The sequence below is a fragment of the Sciurus carolinensis genome, chromosome 3, assembly GCF_902686445.1.
Source record: "Sciurus carolinensis chromosome 3, mSciCar1.2, whole genome shotgun sequence".
NCBI classification, from domain to species: domain Eukaryota; kingdom Metazoa; phylum Chordata; class Mammalia; order Rodentia; family Sciuridae; genus Sciurus; species Sciurus carolinensis.
This window is the reverse complement of record NC_062215.1, coordinates 154,292,044-154,302,869: the sequence shown is the minus strand read 5'-3', so window position 1 is coordinate 154,302,869 and position 10,826 is coordinate 154,292,044.

Sequence of the window (10,826 nt, the reverse complement as noted above, 5' to 3'; positions counted from 1 at the left end):
TTTTCTTTATTGCCATCTTCTTTTCCTTCTGCCCACCCCTTCTTTCAAAAAATATTTTGGCGGGGCACGGTGGTACACGCCTGTAATACCAGTGGTTCAGAGACTGAGACAGGATTGTAAGTTCAAAGCCAGGCTCAGCAACTTGGTGAGGCCCTAAGTAATGTAAAAATAAAATGTAAAAAAAAGGGCCAGGGATGTGGCTCCATGGTTAAGCACCCCTGGGCTCAATCCCCAGTAGCAAAAACAAACCAACAAACCAACAAACCATATTATTCCTGAGTCCTCTTTGACATCATTCTCTGGTTCAGAAAAGAACCCTAAGGGACCAAGGAAACAACTAGGTGGCTTTGGTACCTTGGAGAAGGAACCCATCAACTGAATGTTGTGAACCACTGGGATGGAATGGGATGGGCTCTTGATGTGGGTGCCAATCACGGCAAAGTGGTGGGGCCTGCCAGTAGAGATTCATTTCAGCTGTCACACATGTCTCATTTTGGACTCTCCCCAAGACTCTTGACTCAACCCTGTAGTGGATTTTATTAGAGCTTCCTTACATCTTTATATCTATTTTTTCCTCTTGGGACTAAAGACAGTATCACATGCTTAGACAATATTCTGTATAGACCTCTTCTAATGTCCGTCTCTCTCTCTCTCTCTCTCTCTCTCTCTTTCTCACTAAATCCAAGAGTGAGGTCAGGGTTTCAGAGGCCCAACTCAGCTTGCTAACTGATGGAATACTGAGGCTATTTTGTGTTGTTTCCCTTTTTATATTTCTTCCTGAAGCAGAATTATAAGTAGGATGCTCTATGATCTATGGTCAAAAAGAGAATAATCAAGCAAATGATTTCAATGTAATGTCTATTATGAACCTAAGATATAATACATTGAGTCAACAATTTGGCTCAAAGACAACAAAGACAAAGGTACCGCGTGTCTCCTCTCCCTTTCCAGTTCTTTTTTCCTAAGTTGTCTCTAGCTAGAGTGGTAACAGGATTTTAAAAGTGAGTAAAACTTTTTCCCAAAAACTTCACTTGCCAATTTTTACTTTGAATGACTTTGTGACTGCCGAAACCCCATTTTGTTTTATACTTTTTGAAAACAAAAAAGAAACAAAAATCCACACTAATAAATAATCAGAATGTCTTTAAAGCCTTTTATTTTCCTAATTGGAGAAATTTCTGGAGTGATAAAGGAAAATAGTTACCACATTTGTATCTAAATATGCTTTCTTGCTTTTGTTCTACTTCAGGGGAAGTTTTTCTAAGATTCTTATGTAGAGTTGATCTTCCTTTGTTAAGAATACTGTTTTTCAGAATAAGTTTTAAGAAATTCTTTTTTTTTTTAATCTTTAAAATTTTTTTATTTGTTCTTTTTGGTTATAAAGAAAAATTCTTTGTAATTTTTACTACCTTGAGCTTCCACATTCCTATTGAGGGTTCCATTCCCCCTGAATTCCTGCGGGGGGGGCGGGTGACACCTTGGCAGCACGTCTGGTGCTGAGGGTGTGCATTTTATTTTTTTCCAGCAAAGCATTTAGCTCATTTTCTCTCACCTCTTCCTGCATAGAGAGAAATGTAAACAGCGACAGACCAAGCTCTTCACAACCCTTTCCCTGATTTTTTCACCTTCCATGGAGTTCAAATACATGTAAGAAGAAATGATCTTATTTAACAATAAGCGATAGCTATTATGACAAAAACCAGAAATTTGTGAGATACCAAATCACCAGGTAGGTTTAAATCTGCTAAAACTTGCCATCCTGTGGGACAGTGGGTGAACCTTTCTCTGTGACTACAGGAAGTCCCTTGTGACCCTTTGGATATGTGAACTTAGAGCATTTTTTCATTTAAGCAAGACTCCTCAATCCAGCACTACCGATTCTTTATGGCAAGGGGCTGTCGTGCGCGTTATAGCATGTGCGGTGGCATCCCTGGTGTCTACCTGACAGGTGCCAGTAGCACCCTACCTCCAGCGTGACAACTGAAAGCATCCAGAAATGGCCTAATGTCCCTGGGGCAATATGGTCCCCGGCTGGGAAACACAGGCTCATGGTCATCTTCAGTCCAGAAGTAAAGTGACAGGTTGTCTACAAAGCACAAAATGTCAGGAGAATGTCAGCGATTAGAAACTCTGATTGCCGTTGTGGCAGCTCAGGCAGACTTTATACACACCCAGTGTGTCATAAGGCAGGGTTGGGGATCAGCCTCCCAGTGCTGGTCTCAGTCTGCCTAACTGGTCCAGTGAATCCTAGGAAAGGGAAGGAGCAAAGCAGAGCCTCTCCCTTCCCTCTGACCTGTCCAGATGCTCGTGACGCTCACAGGCTATTTCCTGGGGACTTTCTAATGTGTGTGTTTCTAACTGTAGGAGTGGAAAAAAAACCTCTTCCTCTACTCACCTGAGGTTCATGACTCAGGCCCTTATGACACAGGACAGATTTATAAGAGCAGAGCACACACATTCATCTAATACAAGTTGCATTATGTTAGATATAATATACATAGATTTCCTTACACAAGAGTCCTCGTAAGGAAATTAAGACCTCTAAGAAATGGGTGAATCTGAGGATTTTAATTCTACGTTTGATGAAGAGTGTAAGCATGAGGAAATAGCCTAGGCCCCAAAGGGTGTGACCTGGTGGTGACAGTCTGGGGAAATTAGCGGGGTCTGTCTGTTCAGGCCCTCTTCTGTGGCTTAGGAAGAGGGATGTCCCTTTCCCTTTGGAATAGGGAGGGCACCTCTCCCATGAGGCTCCTGTGACCTACTTCAGAGGAAGGTCAGACGACCCTTCCTAGCCTTCATGATCTCTGCCCCAGAGGAGAAAGGTTGAGAAATGGTGAGAATGACCTACCTGCTCTGCCATCTTCCCAAATTCTTTCAATTAAAAACACCTTGGCATAGCCTGTCCTCAACCCAAATGTAATGTGTATATATTCTAAGTATGCAAAAAGGAGTTTTAGAAAGGATTTCAGTAGCAATTACTGATTGTTTGAGTCTATTAAAAAATGTTAGAGGTTTTATTTCCTTTCTCCCAAATCTTTGTCTTTTCAAAAATTATTTGTGATACTTTTTATTACACAGCTAATACATGTTCACAACTGAGAAAGTAAATAGGTAGAAGCCACAAGGGGTCTAGTTAATAGGGGGATCATCCTAAATGGTGTTATCTAGAAATAACTACCAGTAACGTTTTGACGTATATTTTCTGAACATGTGATCATATAACAATGGCTTCTTTTTCTTTAGCAAGTCCACTTTGGATAACACTTTCATATGTATTTTATATCTAATAGATGTCTTTGGACTTATGGTGATTTTTCAAAATCCTGGTGAAGTAGGAGGAACAAGTACCATTACCTCTTGTTGATGGAGTAGTGAAAGGTGTAGAGGGTTCTGAAGGATTACTTAATGCCACTGAGTTTACCGAAGGAGAAGGTTTGAATAAGGTCATGGGTTTTCAGCTTCCTAATTCAATGCATTTTCCATTAGCCTATTTTAATGATCTAAAATATATGTGAAAACCTTCTTTACCAAAACTTTAGGTCCTTTAGAGGTAACTAATTATTTAAATAATGCCTGAAACCTTTATGGGAAGTTGTAATGGTGAAGGGAGAAGATGGAGGAAAAGGGCAAAGGAAGTGGGAAGGGATAAATCAGAATTCCTGTGTGCAAATTTTGCTCCTTGCCCTCCTGCACTTAGATTTGCTGAGTTTTGTGGCTGCTAAAGAATAAATATGTGTGTCACAATTCTCAGAGATACAGCAGAAAGGGATTTAACCTAAAGACGTACGAGGTACAGACAATAGTGAAAATCAGTGAACCGAGCTGGGTATATGTAAGGGAGGGGTTGGTACTGCGGTCATCCATAGAGGACACGCTGCATCTCAAGAGGTGGTCACATCTCAGCTCTGGTGTTAAAATGAGCTCAGTCCTGTCAAGTCTTCTGATTTTACTGAGAAATCCAAAGTTGGATTTTTATGTAAAACATTTTGATTAAGAAACCCAGTGCAGTTCATTTTATTATGTTTGCGAGTGGAGTGTGCCCTCTAGGCCTCTGTCTATTCTTGGCCTATTCGATTTTTGCTTTCCAAATATTTTCAGAGTTAGAGTTCCACCAAGGATTGATCTGGTGAGTATAGTTTTTCCTTTCACCTGCGTATATTCCTCAAGAGGGAACCTCAGAAAGTGATAAGTCTTTCCTGCTCGATAAATCCTCCCCCAACCTTGTCTCTGTAAGAAGCATTTCCCCTCCTCAGGGCTGCTGCCTGCCTTCTGTCCACATCTAGCTCCTGTGCAGGTTGCCCTCTCATGGACGGGGGCTCATGAACAGGCAGGGAGGTGACAAGCTTCTGCCCAGTATTTCTGAAGTCAGGTCTAAGCAAACCGCCACTCAGTGTCTACACTACAGCTCTTAATCTCATAGTCTCCTTTTGGTCTATGATTTCTTTGTCATTGTGACTGATCTGATCTGTTCCTGAAGAAAACCAGAAGGCGATTTTATATTCATAACCATAAGCCATTTTTTTTTAACCTAAAAATATATTCATGAACTTGTTTCCTTCAAATAGAACAAATTCTTATCCCTAGAGAAAGAGGATAGTAGTTTCTCAGATGGTGTTCAGATTAGAGAAACCTCAACATCTTCTGTCCTGGAATCCTTCTAAGTTCACTTTCATGAGAAAAACATTTCTTCCCCTAGGAACTGAATTCTGAAGTTCAGGGGACCAGTAGCACCATATGTATTTTCTATTCATTTCTTCCAATGGCCTGTAAAACATGTGTAAAAACGGTACAAACCCAACCCCGAATTAGATACAAATGTAAAAAGGGGGATGTGATTCGCATATAATATATTTATTTTATTCACACATGCAATGTTGAGTGGATGCACTATTCTATAAAGCATTTGGGGAGTACAAGGGACATAAAAGCGACCTGATACTATTAAGAAATTGACCACGAGAGGGCAGCATTGTCTACACAAATCACAGAATTGCAACTAAATTTGAACTTAAGATATTTTTGTGAGGCTAATCCACCATATTTGGTTTCAAACACAAGGAATAATAATAGAAGCAGTATTATTCATGCTTAAATTCACATTTTTTTTAATAAAACATTTTTAATCCTTTGGTGGAGGTAGTCATTAGGACTAGGCTAATTATCATCTAACAACGGCACATATCTTTTAGGCTCCTTTTATTCATTCTCTTTTCCAGCATATCTTCTTCATATTCTGTACTCAATTTTTGTAGTTTGATTATTCGTTTTAAAAATCAGCCTATTCTTTTAAGATCCTGGCCATGTGAGTTGATCCTAGTCAGTTGCTCAGTTTCAGTACTATTTATAAAGCTCTCAGGCCATGCAGTGTAGTGAATAAAAATGGGCCTCAGCTGTGGGCAGGTGTTGGTTCTGCCACTTAGAGATTTGCTCTTCCCCCTCAGTGAGCTGAAGGTAATAATAGCATCTACCTCACAGGGCTTCAGAATGGATATATAAAGTTCCTGGTGCATAGAAAGTACTCAGTAAACATTGTGGGAACAGTAGTGTTTTTTCTTTTTTTTAATCAAATGAATTGTGAGCATTTAAAAATATGGAGCGTTTATATAAAAACACCCACTGATCCAGTTTTATCACACAGGTTACTTGCCTGGCTTCTGGTCCTGCAGATTACTTGCCTGGTGTCTTGTGGCTGCTCAGTTCTTCCATCTCTCATTGTCTCTTCCTGATCTTCAGATGATGATAAAAATGGTGTAGCCAGCAGGAACAGCTGTAGAAAGGAAGATGCAAGGTGTCAGATTTTTTCCTTCAAGTTGTAGGTGATTGCCCAGTCCTAACAACTCTCCTAGATTCTTTTATCTGAGCAATCCAAGGCCTTTAGCACTGCAGTGTAATCTCATTGTTTCTTTTGTTAGACTTTGTTTTGAGGTTGAAGGCTTTGAGAGGCTAGGAGAGAGCATGTCCTATGGGAAATTCAGCTTCATTCATCCCTAGGTGACAGGTTGTGGGGTCAGGATGGTCAGACTGTGGAGGACAGCTGTGGCCTAATGGGAGAACAAAAAGTCACTAGGGACAATTCCACAGTGGCATTCTTTCTCCTTTTCCCCATTCATTTCTCAGTCCTCCTACCCCTATGTGTAAAGGATTTCTGATTTTTATTTTTCATCTTGAAAAAACAAAGCTAGATATGTGAAATAATATTTAGAAGGTTATTTCTTCCTCTCGGCAGGAATGTAGGGAGAAAGCTTTGTGCCCTGAGAGTTCAGGGGGAAATTCAGATCCTCTCATCTGTCTTCTGGAAGTGTGCTAAGTTACCAAAAGAAACACTGCTGCTGTCCCTAAACACCTAGCAGTTCAATGCTCGAGACAGATGTGCTTGTTGCAACCGCTCTCGGGGTGGCAGCAGACACTCAGAATGGTGTTTTCATTTAACTGATTGCGCTGTGGCTCATTGAAAAGCAGAGCACATCGAAGGGCCTCTGCGAGAACACTTTGCAGACTATAAATCGGGGCTGGAGGAGATGCTTAATTAAATCAGTCCTGAGGTCACAGGAAGGAAAAGCACACCTCTCCCTCCCAGACTTGACCTGGTTCACGTAACATGGCAGCTAGAGAACTTGGAAATGTGTTAGTAGGGCTAATGTAAATATACCAGAAGAGGCCACTTCCCTGTCCAATGATGAAGCAAGAAGTCCTATCTAGCAGACTTTGACCTTCCAGTTTAATTCTGTGTGCAAAAGACACGCAGATGAAGATGGCCAGAGAAACTGAATTGCTGTGTGTCAGATTGTAGTACCAAGGACAGGGTTTCTTGAACTTATTTCTCAAGAGTCCTGTTATTAGCCAGCAGGGATTTGGGGAGCCCAGAATTAGCCCTCTACCAGAACTGAGTTTTCAAAAGGGCCAATCATTAACACCTCCCAGTTCATCAATGAGGACACCTACGGTTAGAATCTGGGATCTTAGAACGACACAGAACAAGGTAAAAAGGACGGGCCATTAATAAGGCTGGGGCACTCAGCACACCCCAGGCAGGAAGGCCCAGGACAAACCAGGGCCTCTCCTTCCTCCCTGACCTCTCTCTGAGATCATGAGATCGTATGGTCACTGCGTGTGCCGTCTCTCAAAGACCTTGTCTCCCCACCCCTCCCCAAATTTAAAGGAAGGATCACATGACGGGAAGAAAGAGAGCAGAACATAAAGGCAAAAGGACAGTTCTCGAAGGTGTGATCTTGGTTAAGTGAGATGGAAAGAAAGCTGAAGAAGTGACTTTTATCTGACTTTTATTTTAGCTAGAGGGCACAGGGTGCTGAACCTTGGCCATAACTCTGCGGCCCTCCTGGAGCTCTCAGGTTCCAGCCAGGAGGGTCGCGATGTGGAACAAAGAAGCCTGTGCCTCAGCATCACTACCCCACCCCTCACGTCTGTAATCATATATTGATCACACTTATTTTTCATTCATAATTTTCAATGATGCCTTATTTCCCATGATACATTCATATCAACCCCATTAGACCCTTCGGATCTATTTGTTAGCTGGATCAATTCTTGTTAGGACTTTAGGTTAAGTCAACAGTACAGGGAGGAGGGAGGAGAGCTCTAGGGCAGGGTTTCCTCTCTGAGTTGATGGGTACGCACAAGCCTCCCGACTGGCCTGTTTTTTTATTTCTTAATGGTAACCCTTACTCTCTGGCACCTTCTGGTTTTCTATCCTTCTCTTCTTGCTTTCCTGTCCCTTATAAATCACACGGAGGGTCTGAAGGACAGGGCTAGGGTTTATGGCTGTGGTCAAGTATTTTCTTCCCCCTTAGCCATTGTCCCTTATCGCTGTGCCCTTTCTAATGAACAGCAAGAGAAGAGACGATGAGGAGGGATCAGAAGTGGGAACATCAGGACTGCAAAGTAAGAAGGTGCGTGGGTGCCAGGCATGGTGGCACACCCTGCAATCTCAGCCACACGGGAGCTCGAGGCAGGGGGAGCCCAGGTCCAAGGTTAGCCTCCGCAACTTAGCGAGACCCTGTCTCAAAGCAGAGCACTTGTCTAGCAGGAGTGAGACCCTGGGACTGATCCCCAGTACCGCAAACCAAGCAAACACCATCACCAAAAAGGTATGTGGGAGGCCTGCAGGGCAGGGCGCCTGGAGACAGGGACCTAGGATCCAGCGCTGAGAGGAAGGAGGGATTTGAGTTCAGCAGTCATCACCTCTCTGGGCCTCGGTTAGCTCGGCTGTAAAACCCAAGCAACCAGATCGGATATGCTCTAAGGCTGGCCCTGGGGTTCTCTGAGTTCATGATCTAGGAAATGGCAGTTGGCAATTTGAAAATCCAGCAGCATGCTTTGAGAGTTAATTTATGTAAATAACCCCCCCCATTCTTCCTGTAATCTCTATATTTATACCCCATTACCAATGCTATTGTATATGAATAACTTATTAGAACCAATCACAAAAAGAAAAATAAAAGGCAGTAAATGACTGAATGATGAAGGAAGCAATGGTCCGATCCAGCTCATTCTGGTGAGTACTTTATTTCTTCTGTATTTGGGGTTGCCACTAAAGCTGGGCTGGAACCAGTAAATATTTTTAATGTGATAAGAAATTTCAAAGCATCCCGTGCACTGCACATTGTTGTGACTAACAGGTTTATTTCTTTTATTATTATTACTATTACTATTGTTATTGTTAACCATAACTTTTTGGTCCTGATCTGGTTCAAGAGCCCTGTGCCACAGTGAGATGGGTGAGAGGCCAGGTGGAGCCACCTTCACGTGCTGGACCATCTGCTAATAATTCACCAGACAATGGCCAGCGCCCTTCCGGTAGGGAGCATGGAGCTGATTCTTCACCCATTTCAAGAATATTTATCTTCATTACGCCGTTGCCATATATATTTTAGGCTAATCATGTAGAGGGTTTTAAAACCTCTTTAGACCCACGCACGTTTTGCAGGATCTGATACCATGTGCCTTGTGCATCTTGTTCCACCCACTAGCAAGTTTATTCTCTTCTCAAGTGCATTAAGAAAACACACACACACACACACACACACACACACACACACACAAACCATCTGTCTATTCTTGTGAAAACCTAATAAAAGTAATAGCAAAGAGAGGCAGGGTTTATTCAATTTGCTTTTGATCTGGGCAACATTAATTTCCTCGTCTCAAGACAGCCCATATCATAGAAGGATTTGATAAAACTCAGCGAAGGCAGATGCAGGGCTGGTAAGGGTCACTTAGTGACTCCTACTGGTACAGAGAGAGTTAAACTTAAAAAAAAAATGAAAGGCAATCTTGGCTCATGTTACCCATTAGCTGGGTATACTATTGACCAAACTTATAGTCAGATAATGCAAACAATAACAAAGTTATTGATTGAGGAGCTGTCAGGCAAATAGGTACTTATCATGATGCTGCTGATAAGCTCGGAATCTCCCTCCTGTGGCAGCGACAGAGGCCTATTGATTTTGTACTTGGTCATCTGTGGCTTCCAGCCGACATGAGATCTGCAGGCTGATTCGACATGCAGGAGCAGAACTCATGGCAGGGGAACTCTGTGATCACCTAACAGAAGGCCACCAAACTCCGGCTGTGGGAAGGGTCGACGCCATATCCAGAAGAGGAGCTGGCAGAGCTGCTAGGTCACAGACCGCTCTGTGGCTGTCTCCTCCTTAGGGTACATTTCTTTCCCCCTTGCCTGGATGCCTCCCCACACAGGAGCAGGCCCTTAAGCAGCTGGCATTAGTGCTGAGCTTGGAGCTGGCAGTAGGGGTGCGGAAGACAGATGAGACCTGCAGACCCTCCCCACTGAAAACCAAATGCATCACCTCCACGGCACATCTGCTCCCAAACCTGGGTCTTCCAGTTGGCAGGGAAATCTGGCCAGACGTATTATTATTGCTTCTCCCAGCATGTGATCAGCCTCAGGCATTCATGGTTGATTGTCTAAATTTTAGATGTGAACCAGCAAAACGCCATCTCTCTTAGCACTTTTAGTATTTGCCAATTACATGGCTGTGAAGGAAATATAATAATACTCATTATTTTTTGGATAGCCTTGCGAGAAAAAGATGCTTGATGTCTGCCAAAGGGACCTGGGTGATTGTTTGACCTTGGAGGGTGGTAGGGGGAATCGGGTGTGGATGAGAGCAGTAGGGGGTTATTTATTTTCCTACTTTCCCATAGACAATTCTGTAGCAGATTTGCTGGTCTCATACATGAGGGAACAAAACACTTTGTTCTCATTATTGCCAGTTCTTGTTTATGTAAAATAACATCAAAAGGCACGTGATATTTGTGTAAGATCATGTCCAGGAAGGAGGAATTCTATCCATTCATTCATTCCAGTCATCATTCATTCAGTGGGTAGCTACTGAGGCTTTACCATGGGCCAGGCGTGGGGTGCAGGGTACAGAGCGAGGCGAGGTGGCCAGTTCCTGCCCCTATGCTGGTTTCCATTTGGTGAGGGTAGAGGGGAGCAGGGGATGGCAGTACACAAACATGTGTATCTACTCATTTTCCTATTTTTGGAGATTTAGATTGTTTCCAATTGTCTTGCTCTTGTAAATAAGCCCTGGGCCTCTCAGAGGCCTGGGATTACTCTGTGGGAAAACCGCGGTTGGTCTTAAAGGCCTCGCTTTCTGAGCCAGGGTGGGTGCCCGCATTACAGATGTTGTTTTGAGACTTCTCTTCTGGAGTTATCTTTAAAACTTATTTTTAATATTCTCGGTTCTTGGAGGGTGAGTTTAATTTGACTTTTAGAAATATTCAAACATCATCTGGCCTTACATCTGGTGAACGTGATGGAGTGAATCATCTTTGTCTGTTTT